At 49.4% G+C, this 14,115-nt stretch overlaps 1 pseudogene; it reads left to right on the top strand.

Moving 5' to 3' along the window:
- Window positions 1-527: 527 nt before the first annotated feature.
- LOC142925652 (U3 small nucleolar ribonucleoprotein IMP4-like) overlaps window positions 528-14,115 on the top strand; it is a 31,814-nt pseudogene continuing 18,226 nt past the window's right edge.

Below are 14,115 nucleotides of genomic sequence, written 5' to 3'. Positions count from 1 at the left end.
ACCCCTTGGTGTGCCGTGCTGGCTTTCCTACATGCTAACACACGAACAGCGCTTTTCCCACGCCGTCTGTTAAAGGCTGCATGGGGGGGATCTTTGCTTTTGTGTGTCGCGCAGTCTATGAGATTAAACTGGGCACGCTGGACAACGCGGCCACCGCCGAGGTGGAGTGGCCTTGGCGACCGTACATGAACACGGCGAAGAAGAGGAAGTTCCTGAGCGTGGAGTGAGGGAGGGGAGCGACTTCCCCCCCCCCCCATGGGCCTGGGGGGTGGGGCATTGGGGGGGGGGGTTTGTCCCTGGAAAGCCGGAGTTGGAGTCGAACCTCGCGGCGCTCTCCGCCGAGGCTCGAGACGTTGAGGAGAGGTCGCCGCGTGGATAGGGCAGTGCGTGAATCGCTGTTCCAACCGTCGTCACACACGTGCATTATACGCGTCACACACACATTGCGGATGTACATTTATCAAACACAAACATTTACATCGTCGCATGCGTGGCACACAGAAGCACACAATTGCCCCAAAAAGACAATGGTACTCCGTATCGCCGTTAACAGATTGCTGGGGCAAGTGCTTTTAACGGGTAGCACCTATGATGGCCGGCATGGCACAGAAGTGGTTGTGTGGCCAGCCCCACGTCTGGCTGCCTTTGTCCTCCCCAGTTTTGCGATGTTATACACACCACACGATGTACTCAGATGTCTGAGTTCGTAGTGCGCTAACTGCTGCACCACCGCTCCCCAAACGGTGTACATACATGCATACACAAAACGAAACATTAACATTTATTTAAGTAACAAAAAAGAAAATACCAAGTCAGGCAGATGGAGAAAGTGGCGTGTCGCCGTGCACAGCACCGCTCTCGTAGCTACTCGCCTAGGGTGGGAGCTCTTGGCTTCAATGCCACCCGGGATGTTTAGATGTGAAAACCTGCCATAAATAATATTTTTGGGAAGTCACAAGCGCCTTAAGTTGCATCTCATCTCGACCATTTTAATGGGCACCCCCCCCCCTGTAGCTGTCCCCCTGTGGCACAAAATAAACTAACAAAACTAATCTATTTTTATTTTACCAGGTAAGGCCCACTCAGCTGTATAGCTCTCTTTCAGGAACGACCGGGCCACAAATGAAAGTGCTATAAAGTGGCTTGTCACGCAGAAATATATAGCAGCCAAATACTTTTAAACGCATGTTTCTAAATGTGGAGGGAAAAACCGAAGGACCCAGAGAAAAATCCACGTGGTCACGGGGAGAACATGCAAACTCCAGATATACAGGCGTTGGGATTTAACCCACGACCTCTATACCAGGCGAGGCCCCAAGGTGAATCAGCACTTGGCCTGCGAGCGGGTATTATTAGTCTGTCAGTAGGGGGTAATGATTCCGGATTTCAGTCTCAATTGAAACTGTAATCTGGAACACTTTTGTCATATTTTGCTTGTATAAGTGTGTTCATAAAATACAAGTTTGGTCATTGAGAGAGTTATAAATGTCCTATATGCATTTCATGTTTATTGTGTTTATTGTATTTAATGTATGAAGAAAATAAAATTTTGTATATGCTACAGTATGTTTCACACGTTATTCAGTGACACTGCATATGACGGGCAATGTTTGGGGCAATCGGCCTTCAACATGGAAAATACATCGAGGCCACATGACCCGTGGCCACCGCCACTTCAACCGTGGCCCCACCACTTCAACCGTGGCCCCATTGGCACGTTGATGTGTGGCTCTGCTTTCACCTGTGGTGAGAATGAGACCAGAAAAATTACAGGAGGCCGACACCATATGAGTCCGTCACGCTCTGGATCTCGCTAATGGGACGTTGGATGAAAATAAAACATGGAAGCGACAAGTTTCTTCTCTGGCGAGGACATTCCCACAAGATTGCCACCTTTCCCAATTAATGGAATTTGCCCCAACATCACCCTGATCCAAACCATCCGCCATCTCGCTCACTGACCCTGTGTTTCCGTGTTGATGGTGTGAGTCCGTATTGATGCTGTGAGTGTTGATCGTGGGAGTCTGTTGATCATGTGAGTCTGTGTTGATGCTGTGAGTCCGTGTTGATGGCTCGGGGGCACGGTACAGAAGGGCAGTACAACTGTAGAGTAATAGTTGTTGTCCAGCAGCGGCAACTGCGGTGGACGGGGAGTACACACGCCAGTGAGCCTCACGCGTGTTTGTCAGCAGGGCGGAGGCACTGGGGCAAGGATCACAGAGACCCTGTCTGGAAGACCCTGGAACCCGCTCGTGGGTTGGAGAAGGGAGGCGCGGCCAGGGCGGAGCCAGGCCGCGCCGAGTCGGATAAAAGCAGCGGAGAGCGAGAGCTCGTGGTTGCAGGTTCTGGGAAGTGGAGTCGTCTCGTTGGCACTGTCTTTGCCGACTTGGTCGCTGCCGTCTTCACTAGATAATTGGGCGGCCGGATAGTTGTTGGCTGTCTCGGTCGATGCCGTCAGTGTAACATGGTGAGGGTTGTGTCTAAGCTAGGCTATTTGACTTGGGAGACGCGAGGGCGAGTCTGTGAACCTGATGGTGTTAAATAAGGAAGGTGCGGAAGGTACGGGAGAGGATGAGGAAGATCGTGGGATGGATGGGGGAGGATGAGAAGATAGTGGGAGGGACGGGGGAGGAAGAAAGTGGGAGGGATGGGAGAGAAAGAAGGAGATAGCGGGGGGGACGGCAGAGGAAGAGGGAGATAGTGGGAGGGAAGGGAGTGGAAGAGGGAGATAGTGGCAGGAAAGGGGAATGAAGAGGGAGATAGTTGGAGCGACTGGGGAAGTAGAGGGAGATAGTGGGAGTGATTTGGGAGAATTAGGCAGATCGGTTAGAGTAAGAAGGTGATAGTGGGAAGGAAGGGGAAGGAAGAGGGAGAGAGTGCGAGGGATTGGAGATGCAGAGGGAGATAGTGGGAAGGATGGGGGAAGAAAAGGGAGATGGTGCGAGGGACGGGAGAAGAGGGAGATAGTAGAGCCAAGTGGGAGGAAGAGGGAGATAGTGGAAGGTACTGGGGAGGAAGTGGGAGATGGTGGGAGGGACGAGGGAGGAAGATGGTGGGACGGATTGGAGAGGTAGATAGTGGGAGGGACGCGGGAAGAAGAGGGAGATAATAGCAGGGACGAGAGAGGAAGAGGGAGATAGCCACTGATGTTCGCCGTGGCCAGAAATTTAAACTCGGTTCACAAAGTTCATGGTGTAGTGGGTGTTGAGGTGGCATATCCTGGCTGGCCAGGAGAAGGCAGTACAGCAAGTGGGATAAGCACCATCTCTGTCTGCATGGGATAGAGGGTTGCCCCCTTGCACGAGTGGGTTTTCTCTGGGTACTCCTGTATCCCCTCACGTTTATGAACGCTCAGTAATTGCCCAATTGAATTATTGCTATGCACCGCGACGTTCGTTTTGCTATGTCATGTGATCAGAATTGGGCGCCACGGTGGCGAGATGTTAACTATTTTGTAGGGTATACAGGAGGTCGTGTATTCAATCCTTACCCTGACACCTTTGTATTTGGAGTTTGTATGTTATCTCCCCGTGGTCGCGTGTATTTTTCTCCAGATCCTCCGGGTTTTCCCTCCACATTTATTAACACATGTTTAGAGTTTCGATTTAAAGCTTTCGTGACTGCAATGATTCATCTTCTTTGGTTCTTTCGGTAAAGTCACGTAGAATGATAATAAAATAATAAATTGATAAAATAAAATAACACAATAATATTCTCACGACGTTTCGGCCACAACACAAGCGGCTTTCATCAGGTGAAGGGAGCGAGACTGTCTGGTATGACAGCGCTGGAGTGAAAGAGCCACGTTCAGATACGGCCTTTAAGCTGTGTGAGAGGAACAAAGCGCCTTGACAAAGGAATTAGCATAGATTTTAGCATTGAAATGGCTGAATGATTAGCTTGTGACTGGTCACAGAAATAGCTATGTTAAAAGTTAAAGCATACACACCCGCAGAGGCACCCATTGTTAAAGGGATTAGCATAGAATTTAGCATTGAAATAGCTAAGTTAAGGCATACACATCTTGACAATGGAATTAGCATAGAATTTAGCATTGAGATAGCTGAGTGGTTAGCTTGTACCTGCTGCAGAAATAGCTACGTTAAAGTCAGAGCATACACATTCACCGAGGCCCTTAGTACAAATCAAACAGGAGAATTTAGCATTGAAATAACTAGGCGAATCCAGCATTGAAACAACTGAGTGATTAGCTAGTGACTGGTCACAGAAATGACTACACATCTGAGCTATTCACAGTACTATATAGTGAACCAATAAAAACTAAAATATAAATTACCTTCATGTTATCAATAAACTCTATATTCTCCAATCAGCTAAGCTACCAACAATAAGTCGTTATATATCACAATGCTATATGGCGAAAAAATGGGTGGATTCTTACCCTCAAATTTCAGCCCCACGGATAGCTACGGGTCCCGTTCAGACGGACGAGTTCGTCCATGGTCGGAACAGAGGAGGGGGAGAGAGACAGCTGCGAGGCCCTAGTATGCTCCATATTGTAAAACTATACCATTAACCGTGGTGTGAGAGGTATTAAGAGGCAATGCTGGCGAAAGAGCTGCGGTCTGAAGGTCATCGTAAAAATACAATTAATTAAGAACAGAAATGATTTAAAACATCTTTCCAGTGGTTACTAAGCCTGAATCCATCTTCTCGGTTGAAATTGTCTCTGTGCTTGTATATGTGAATGGCCTCATGAACGAATCTCTCATGGTAGCCGGTTGGTTTGCAAAGAACCTCCGTCTTGGAGAAGTCAATGTCATGTGAGCCCACTGAATTATAACAGTGATCTGCCACGGCAGAGGAGTTCGTCCTACCGTGTTTCAAGTCTGCTTTGTGTTCGCGGATGCGGTCCGAGATATGTCTTTTGGTTTCTCCAATGTAGCTACTACCACAGAGGCACTTTAGTTTGTAAACGCCTGGGTACTGTATGTCTGGAACAGCATCTTTTACAGATGGAACTAAATCACGGATTTTATGTACTGTGTTGAATCGGACCTGGATCTTGTGTTTGTTCAGGATTTTGGAGATCTTTTTAGTGACCCCTGCAATGTAGGGTAAGGTGATGGTTTTGAGTGGCTCCAAAAGAGGATCCTTCTTCATGACTGGAGTGATGGCTTTGCGGATTGTGTAGTCGGAGTAGCCATTAGCCCTGAGAGCCTGGTGTACGTGCTTGAGTTCACTGGTAATGTGTTCCTGGTCGGAAATGCATTGGGCTCTATGGTATAGAGTCTTGATGAGGGAGTTTTTTTGGGATGGATGGTGGTGGGAATCCGGTTTCAAGTAAGCATCTGTATGGGTAGCTTTCCTGTAGACAGAGTGGCTCATTGAACCATCATGTCTTCTTTTAATTAAGACATCCAAAAAGGGTAGTTTGCCATCTTTTTCGACCTCCATGGTAAATCTGATGGCTGGGTGTATGGAATTGATGTGGTCGCGGAATTGGTCTAGAGCAGGCTGGCCATGTGGCCAGATGACAAAGGTGTCATCAACGTACCTCTTCCATAAGGTCGGGCGTAGAGTGGCAGTCTGGATGGCGTCAGTTTCAAATTTTTCCATGAATACGTTGGCTACAACCGGAGATAGGGGGGAGACCATTGGGGTGCCCTCAGTTTGTTTGTAGAAAGTTCCATTCCAGGTGAAGTAAGTGTTGGTTAAGCAATGTCTCACCAGGGGGGGTACATCAGTATGCAGTCCTTGATGAACCAGGTCTTCAATGATAGCGATGGTGACACCATCACTATCATTGAACTCGGTTCACAAAGTTCATGGTGTAGTGGGTGTTGAGGTGGCATATCCTGGCTGGCCAGGAGAAGGCAGTACAGCAAGTGGGATAAGCACCATCTCTGTCTGCATGGGATAGAGGGTTGCCCCCTTGCACGAGTGGGTTTTCTCTGGGTACTCCTGTATCCCCTCACGTTTATGAACGCTCAGTAATTGCCCAATTGAATTATTGCTATGCACCGCGACGTTCGTTTTGCTATGTCATGTGATCAGAATTGGGCGCCACGGTGGCGAGATGTTAACTATTTTGTAGGGTATACAGGAGGTCGTGTATTCAATCCTTACCCTGACACCTTTGTATTTGGAGTTTGTATGTTATCTCCCCGTGGTCGCGTGTATTTTTCTCCGGATCCTCCGGGTTTTCCCTCCACATTTATTAACACATGTTTAGAGTATTTGGCTACTAATGTCCACGTAATAAGCCAATTTGTTGAGCTGTAGTTGTGTGGCCGCTTCTGAAAGAGAGCTGTATAGCTCAGTGGGCCTTGCCTGGTTAAAGTAAAAAAAAATAGTCAAATAGTTTGCGATTGTTTATATCTGGGATAAATGCACCCGTGGCTTTAATGATGTGGGGATCTGCGCCTGGCATTTTCAGGTGGGATCCGGAGCAATGAATGAGCCCTGACAAGGCAATGGCCCACCCGTTGATTTGCTCCATGAGGAACTTTTAGGGGGCTCGGGACCGTGGCGCCAAGAAGACCAGCTATTGGACCATGGAGGCACCGAAGGGGGCGGTTTCCCCCCCACACGTAACGCTCCCTATCTGGTCGATAAAAACGTATCAATAGGGTCACAGAGCTTGGGCAATCGTTGGTGCCAGCTTACCAAGTGGCTTCTTTCCTGATTGTCTGTGGTTCCTCGCACCTCTGAGGCATGCTTGATCACGTTATAAGTATAAATATTGTTGTTATCAAGTTCTAAGTGTAAATAATAATTGTTGTTGTTACTACTCGCCTGTTCTAAACATACGCCTGTTGTTATCATTCACCTGTTATCATTCGCCTGTTTTCATTTGCCTGTTATCATTCGCCTGTTTTAATTGGACTGTTATAATTTGCCTGTTGTTTTCTTTCGCCTGTTGCTACCAAGTAATAAGTATAGTTATTGTTGTTGTTGTTATCATTCGCCTGGTGTTAGTGGTGCACGTCTCAAATCCAGCACTGGGGAAGGCAGCGAGGGTTCGTAAATCACCGCACAATGATGTTGTGAAATCCTCTTCCCGTGGGCGTCGAGGTGCATAACCTGCCTCGCCAGGAGAAGGCAGTACAGCAAGTGGACTCATCGCCATCGTCACCTGTACGGTTTAAAATGCTGCCCTTCACACACGTGGCTTTTCTCTGGGTGATCCGATTTCCCCCACTTGTACAAACACTCGTTATTAATTAGCCAATAATGCCTCCATACATAGAGTACCGTAGAGCCTGGACAATCGTTGGTGCTGGCTCACCACGTGGCTTCCTTCCTGCATGTCTGTGGCTCCTCGCGCCTCTTGAGTCGTTCTTGTGAGTGCTATATAGCTTTAAATAATAACTACAAATACTCGCCAGAAGGTGGTGACGCAAGCCTGCGATCCAGCACTGTAGAAGTCAGCAAGGGTTGGTGGATCACACAGTAAATATTGTGAAACCCCCTTCCCGTGGACATTGAGGTGCCTTCTCCTGGCTGGCCAGGAGAAAGCATCTGACTGGCCAGGAGAAGGCATTATAGCAAGTGGGATCATCGCCATCGTCACTTGTACGGTTTAAAATGCTGCCTGCTGCCCCTTCACATACGTTTGTTTTCTCCGGGTGCTCCGGTTTCCCCCCACTTGTGTAAGAATTCGTTATTCATTGATTGAAAAGATCTTACAATAAAAAACAAATTCAGGACCTTACTATGACTCAGCGTGGCTTTCCTGGAGTAAGTCTAATTATTATTATAAAGAATTACAGGGGCTGTATGATGACACGACTAGAGAGCTGGCTTGCACTGCGGGGAGCTTAATAGTCAACTTGGATTCCGCACCCCTCAATGCCCTTTTTAAGTTCAGTTTGTGCACTTAAGACTCGCACAAACAACCATACTCAGAGAACCATAGATTCCCACTCAGACCCAGAACCAGAAACCCATAGACTCCAACAGAGACCCATACATTCCTTCAGACACTCAGACTCATACGGCGACCCTATATACTGACACAGGGATCCATAGACTCAGACAGAGACCCATACACTCACAGAGGCCCACAAACTCAGAAATCCATAGACTCGCACAGAGGTCAATAAAATTTAAATCTGAATATTTATTTACACTGGATGAAATCGATGAGCTACAAAGATCTGTTTTCACAGCTGTCCAATCGGGCAGGTCAGAACATAACTAAAAAAATACAAAAAATGACAGGAAAGACAAACTGTTCAAAAATAAACAAATTAAACTAAACTATTTTAATCTTTATTTGAAGCTTTCGTGACTGCAGGAATCCATACTCTTTGGTTCTTTCAGTAAAGTCACGTAGGTATAAATTAAATAAAATTAAACAAATCACGACGTTTCGATCGCAACATAAGTGATATTTTCAGGTGGGACAACCACAGCAAGAAAATGCTGAAGTCGGCGGGAGAGCTGCCGTGGCAAGAGGTTATACAGGTATGAGATGGGGGCGGAGGCAAGGGGGGAGAGAGAGAGGGGAGAGTGTGGGGTAGGGAGAGGAAGGGGGGCCGCGTGAGCGCTAGGAGAAGAGGACGTGAGGCTGGGGTGGGGGGACGTGGGCGGGGCTAGCAGTAATCGGCAGGTAACGATGGAAACAACAACACAAGTTAAGGCATTACCTGGTTGATAACATCCTTCCAGTGATTGTTTAATTTGTATCCATCTTCTCGATTGAAGTTTTGTCCTTGGCCTCCGAAAATAACAATATCATGCGAGCCCACAGCGTTATAACAATGGCCACTACGGCAGAGGTATTGGTTTGCCATGTTTCAGATCCGCCTTGTGTTCGCGAACACGGTCCGAGACGTGTCGTTTTATTTCTCCAACGTAACTGCGGCCGAAGTTACAACTCAGTTTGTAGACTCCAGGGTATAGACAAAACTTCAACCGAGAAGATGGATACAAATTAAACAATCACTGGAAGGATGTTATCAATCAGGTAATGCCTTAACTTGTGTTGTTGTTTCCATCATTACCTGCCGGTTTTACTGCTGCCCCGCCCATGTCCCCCCACCAGCCTAACGTCCTCTTCCCCTAGCGCTTACGTGCCCCCCCCCTTTTCCTACCCCACACCCCCCCCTTTTCTCTCTGTCCCCTTGCCTCTTCCCCTCTCTCTTAACTATATAACCTCTTGCCATGGCAGCTCTCCCGCCGACTTCAGCATTTCTTGCTGTGGTTGTCCCACCTGATGAAGATCGCTTGTGTTTTGTCCCACCTGATGAAGATCGCTTGTGTTGCGATGAAAACGTCGCGATTTGTTTTATTTTATTTCTATCTATGTCACTTTACCGAAAGAACCAAAGAATATGGATCCCTGCAGTCACGAAAACTTCAAATCTACATTTAACACCCATACCCTCTAAAGAACTAACCCTCAAGACACCTAACCCTTAAAACACCTATACCCCTAAAACGCTAACCCTCTAAACACATAACACTCTAAGCCCCTAACCCTCTAAATCCATAATAAATATATTTTCGGGTTAGATCGTGTAAATATAAATGTGTCGTTAAACCAGACACCACCCGACACAGCCAATTAGTAAAGTTTGTCATGACAATAAAAAAGTGCCATTAAGTGTCGGAGAGAAATCCAAAACACCTTTAGTATGGATAATATTAGTTGTCAAAGTCTTGGTGTTAAACCCTCTAAACTCCCAAATCCCAAAACCCATAACCCTCTAAACCGCTAAACCCCATTACCCTATAAACCCCTAACCCTCAAAACCCCCATACCTCTAAACCCCTAAACACATACAATTATAACCTCCTAAACTCCTAACCATCTAAACCATTCAACCTCTAACAATCGAAACCCATACATCTCTAAACACCTAACTCTCTAAACCCCCAACCCTCTTTACCCCAAAATCTTCTAAACTCTAACATTCTAAACACCTAATCCTCTAAACGACCTTACCCTTAAAACCCTAACTGTCTAAAAACCTCTCCCTCGAAAACCCCACCCATAAACCCCCAAAACTCTAACTGTCTAAACACCAAACCCTCTAAACTCCGCAACCCCTAAAACCGTAACCCTCTCGGCACCTAACCTGCTAAACCCCTCACCCTCTAAACTCCTACACCACTAATAGCCCAATCCTCTAAACACCTAACACTATAAAGCCCTTTAACCTTAAAACCCTAACCCTCTAAACCCCTAACCCTTGAATCCCCTCAAGCGCTAACACTCTCAACCCCTAAACCCTCGAAGTCTATAAACCACGAAACCCCTTATCACCGAAACACCCCGAAACTTCTAAGCTCCTAACCCTCTAAACCACTTAACCTATAACAATCGAAACCCATAAACCCATTAAACAGCTACTTCTCGAAACCCATAACACTCTAAACCCCTTTATCCTTAAAACCTTCACCCTCTAACCCCCTAAACCTCTAAACCCCTAAACCCATAACCCTGTAAACCTCTAAACGGCTCAACTTATAATCCTCTAAATTCCAAACCCTCTAAACGCCTTTACCCATTAAATCAAATCCTTTCTAAACTCCTCACCCTTTGAAACCAGAACCCAAATACCCTGAAACCCCAAACCCCCTAACACTCTAAACCGCTTTACCGTTAAAATCCGAATTCTCAAAAGCCCTAGATCTCTGCACCCCTAACCCTCTAAACACCAACCCTCTAAACCCCTAACCCTTAAAATCCTCAACCCCTAAAACGCTCAACCCCTAAACACCATAACCCTAGAAACCCCCTTAACATCGAAGACGCTTATCCCCTAAAAAACCTCTAAACCCTTAACACGTAACCTTATAAACTCCAAGCCCTCTAAACCACTAACCCTTTAACAATCGAAACCCATAAACCGTCTAAACCTCAGGACACCAAACTCCTTACAATTATAACCCTATAAACCCATAACCTTCTAAACTGTACCCCTCTAAAACCCTAACCCTCTAAGCTAATCACCTTCTAAACCGCTAAACCTCTAAAACATTTTACCCTTAAAACCCTCAGCCTCTAAACCCCTAAACCTCTAAACCACACACCCTCTAAATACCTAACCCTCTAAACCCCTAAACCCATCACCCTGTAAACCTCTAAACCCTTAACTTATAATCCTCTAAATCCCTAACCCTTTAAACCGATTTACCCATAAAACCCTATCCATCTAAACTCCTCACCTTTTGAAACGATAACCCAAATACAACAAAAAATCCCAAACCCCCTAACACTCTATACCCCTTTACTGTTAAAACCATAATTCTATAAACCCCTAGATCTCTCCACCCCTAATCCTTTAAACACGTAACCCTCAAAACCCTTAACCCTTTGTGTGGAGTGTGGTGTGTGGTGGTTGTCACGGGGTAGGTGGGTGCAGGGTGTGTGTGGAGTGTGGTGGGTGGTGGGTGTCACGGAGTGGGTGGGTGCAGGGGGTGTGTGGAGTGTGGTGGCTGGTGGGTGTCACGGGGTGGGTGCAGGGTGTGTGTGGAGTGTGGTTGGTGTCACAGGGTGAGTGGGTGCAGGGTGTGTGGAGTGTGGTGGGTGGTGCGTGTCACGGGGTGGGTGGGTGCAGGGTATGTGGTGGGTGATGGGTGTCACGGGGTGGGTGGGTGCAGGGTGTGTGTGGAGTGTGGTGGGTGGTGGGTGTCATGGGGTGGGTGGGTGCAGGGTGTGTGGTGTGTGGTGGGTGTCACGGGGTGGGTGGTTGCAGGGTGTGTGGTGTGTGGAGTGTGGTGGGTGTCACGGGGTGGGTGGGTGCAGGGTGTTTGGAGTGTGGTGTGTGGTGGGTGTCACGGCGTGGGTGGGTACAGGGTGTGTGGAGTGTGGTGGGTGTCACGGGGTGGGTGGGTGCAGGGTGTGTGGTGGGTGATGGGTGTCACGGGGTGGGTGGGTGCAGGGTGTGTGTGGAATGTGGTGGATGGTGGGTGTCACGGGGTGGATGGGTGCAGGGTGTGAGTGGTGTGTGATGGGTGGTTGGTGCCACGGGGTGGGTGGGTGCAGGGTGTGTGTGTGGAGTGTGGTGGGTGGCGGGTGTCACGGGGTGGGTGGGTGCAGGGTGTGTGGTGTGTGGAGTGTGGTGGGTGTCACGGGGTGGGTGGGTGCAGGGTGTGTGGAGTGTGGTGTGTGGTGGGTGTAACGGTGTGGGTGGTTGCAGGGTGTGTGGAGTGTGGTGGGTGTCACGGGGTGGGTGGGTGCAGGGTGTGTGGTGGGTGATGGGTGTCACGGTGTGGGTGGGTGCAGGGTGTGTGTGGAATGTGGTGGATGGTGGGTGTCACGGGGTGGATGGGTGCAGGGTGTGTGTGGTGTGTGATGGGTGGTTGGTGCCACGGGGTGGGTGGGTGCAGGGTGTGTGTGTGGAGTGTGGTGGGTGGCGGGTGTCACGGGGTGGGTGGGTGCAGGGTGTGTGTGTGGAGTGTGGTGGATGGTGGGTGTCACGGGGTGGGTGGGTGCAGGGTGTGTGTGGAGTGTGGTGGGTGGTGGGTGTCACAGTGTGGGTAGGTGCAGGGTGTGTGTGGAGTGTGGCGGGTGTCATGGGGTGGGTGCAGGGTGTGTGTGGAGTGTGGTGGATGGTGGGTGTCACGGGGTGGGTGGGTGCAGGGTGTGTGTGGAGTGTGGTGGGTGTCACGGGGTGGGTGGGTACAGGGTGTGTGTGGTAGGTGTGGTGATAGTGGTCATGGATCAGACCGATCAACGACCACCTCCATCTCTACTGTGCGGTGGACCGGCCACCACACAGCAGCACGCGTCGGAGGAGTGAGCGGATGACTCTCCCCATGCGGGCCAGGCCCCCTGGCTTCCTCTTCTCCTGCATCACCATCACTTGATCCTCTTTCCTTGTTTTCTCCTTCTCCTCCACCACCATCTCTTCCACAACGATCTCCTCCACCAGGGTGTCCTCCTCCTGCACCACCAGCTCCTCCACCAGAGTCTCCTCCTCTGGCAAAACCAGCTCCTCCACTAAGGTCTCCTCCTCCTGCAAAACCAGCTCCTCCACCAAGGCCTCCTCCTCCTGCAAAACCAGCTCCTCAACCAAGGTCTCCTCCTCCTGCACCACCAGCTCTTCCACCAGAGTCTCCTCCTCTTGCACCACCAGCTCCTCCACCAGGGTCTCTTCCTCCTGCAACACCAGCTCCTCCACCTGGGTTTCCTCTTCCTCCACAACCTTCAGCCTCCAATCAGAGGCCCAGGCGAGCAAAGAGAATGGGGGCAGCGCCGGCTCCGCTCTGTGAAGATATGCGCACGACATTGTTCCAACTTACTGCTGCAGCAGAGATCGCAGCCATCCCCTCCCCCACCATCGGGGGGGAGGGGGGGAGCTGGCGATGTCACAGTGGATGAAGGGTTACCTACATGGCAAAGATATGGCCACTTCATTATTTGTCCTCACCCAGAAAGCAATTATAAAAATACATCCGTATATAACCGAATGTACAGGTGAGATTTGAACTCTCCGTGTGTTAGTTTGTGGGCGGCAGGGCTGGAACTCACAGCCAAAGAGGGACCTGGGTTTGATGCCCATACTTGGGCCACTTTCTCCATGTGGGAGTTGTGACTTGCCCTGGGCCCCACACCTCTCTATGGACTGCCTTGAAAATTGGTCAGCAGAATGTGGGTTACCGTCGTTCAGCAGCTCCAAAGCACTGGACACGGCCAGGAGTAGCAGTGGTGGTGGCATTGCTGGTGGTGCTGGTGGCCGCGGTCCGGAGCCAGCTGTGATCCAGCGCCTGCGCTGGCGTCATACGAGAATCCGGAACCCATCTGTTGAGAGACGCGTGGGAGACACACGCGCCACACGTAGTGAGAGAAGTGTGGTGAGAGCATTGAAGTTGCTTCCCTTCTCCTACAAGGTCAGGAATGCACGGCAGCAGCGGAAGCAGCAGGAACAGTGGCAATCCTCTGATGCCCAGTAGACTAAAAATGCCCCGAGCATCGCATTGGCCAGCAGCATCTTGCACGGACCTCCCCATCCTCCACAGAGGGCGATCTTGACACCGGTGGTACTGCACATCGGCAGTCCCACTCAGCTCCACATTTTCCTGGCGATCGGTGGAGAGTGATCACCGATCAATTGGAGGGGGGGGGATCCTCATTGGGAGGGGGTGGTGGGTGTGTCTTACCGCAGACAGAAGCTGACGAATTCCACAAACGCCGGG

The sequence above is a fragment of the Petromyzon marinus genome, chromosome 22, assembly GCF_048934315.1.
Source record: "Petromyzon marinus isolate PM22_M1 ecotype Great Lakes invasive population chromosome 22, UKy_Petmar_22M1.pri1.0, whole genome shotgun sequence".
In the NCBI taxonomy this organism is placed as follows: domain Eukaryota; kingdom Metazoa; phylum Chordata; class Hyperoartia; order Petromyzontiformes; family Petromyzontidae; genus Petromyzon; species Petromyzon marinus.
The sequence above is the reverse complement of the archived record's forward strand: the minus strand, read 5'-3'. Positions and strand labels throughout refer to the sequence as shown.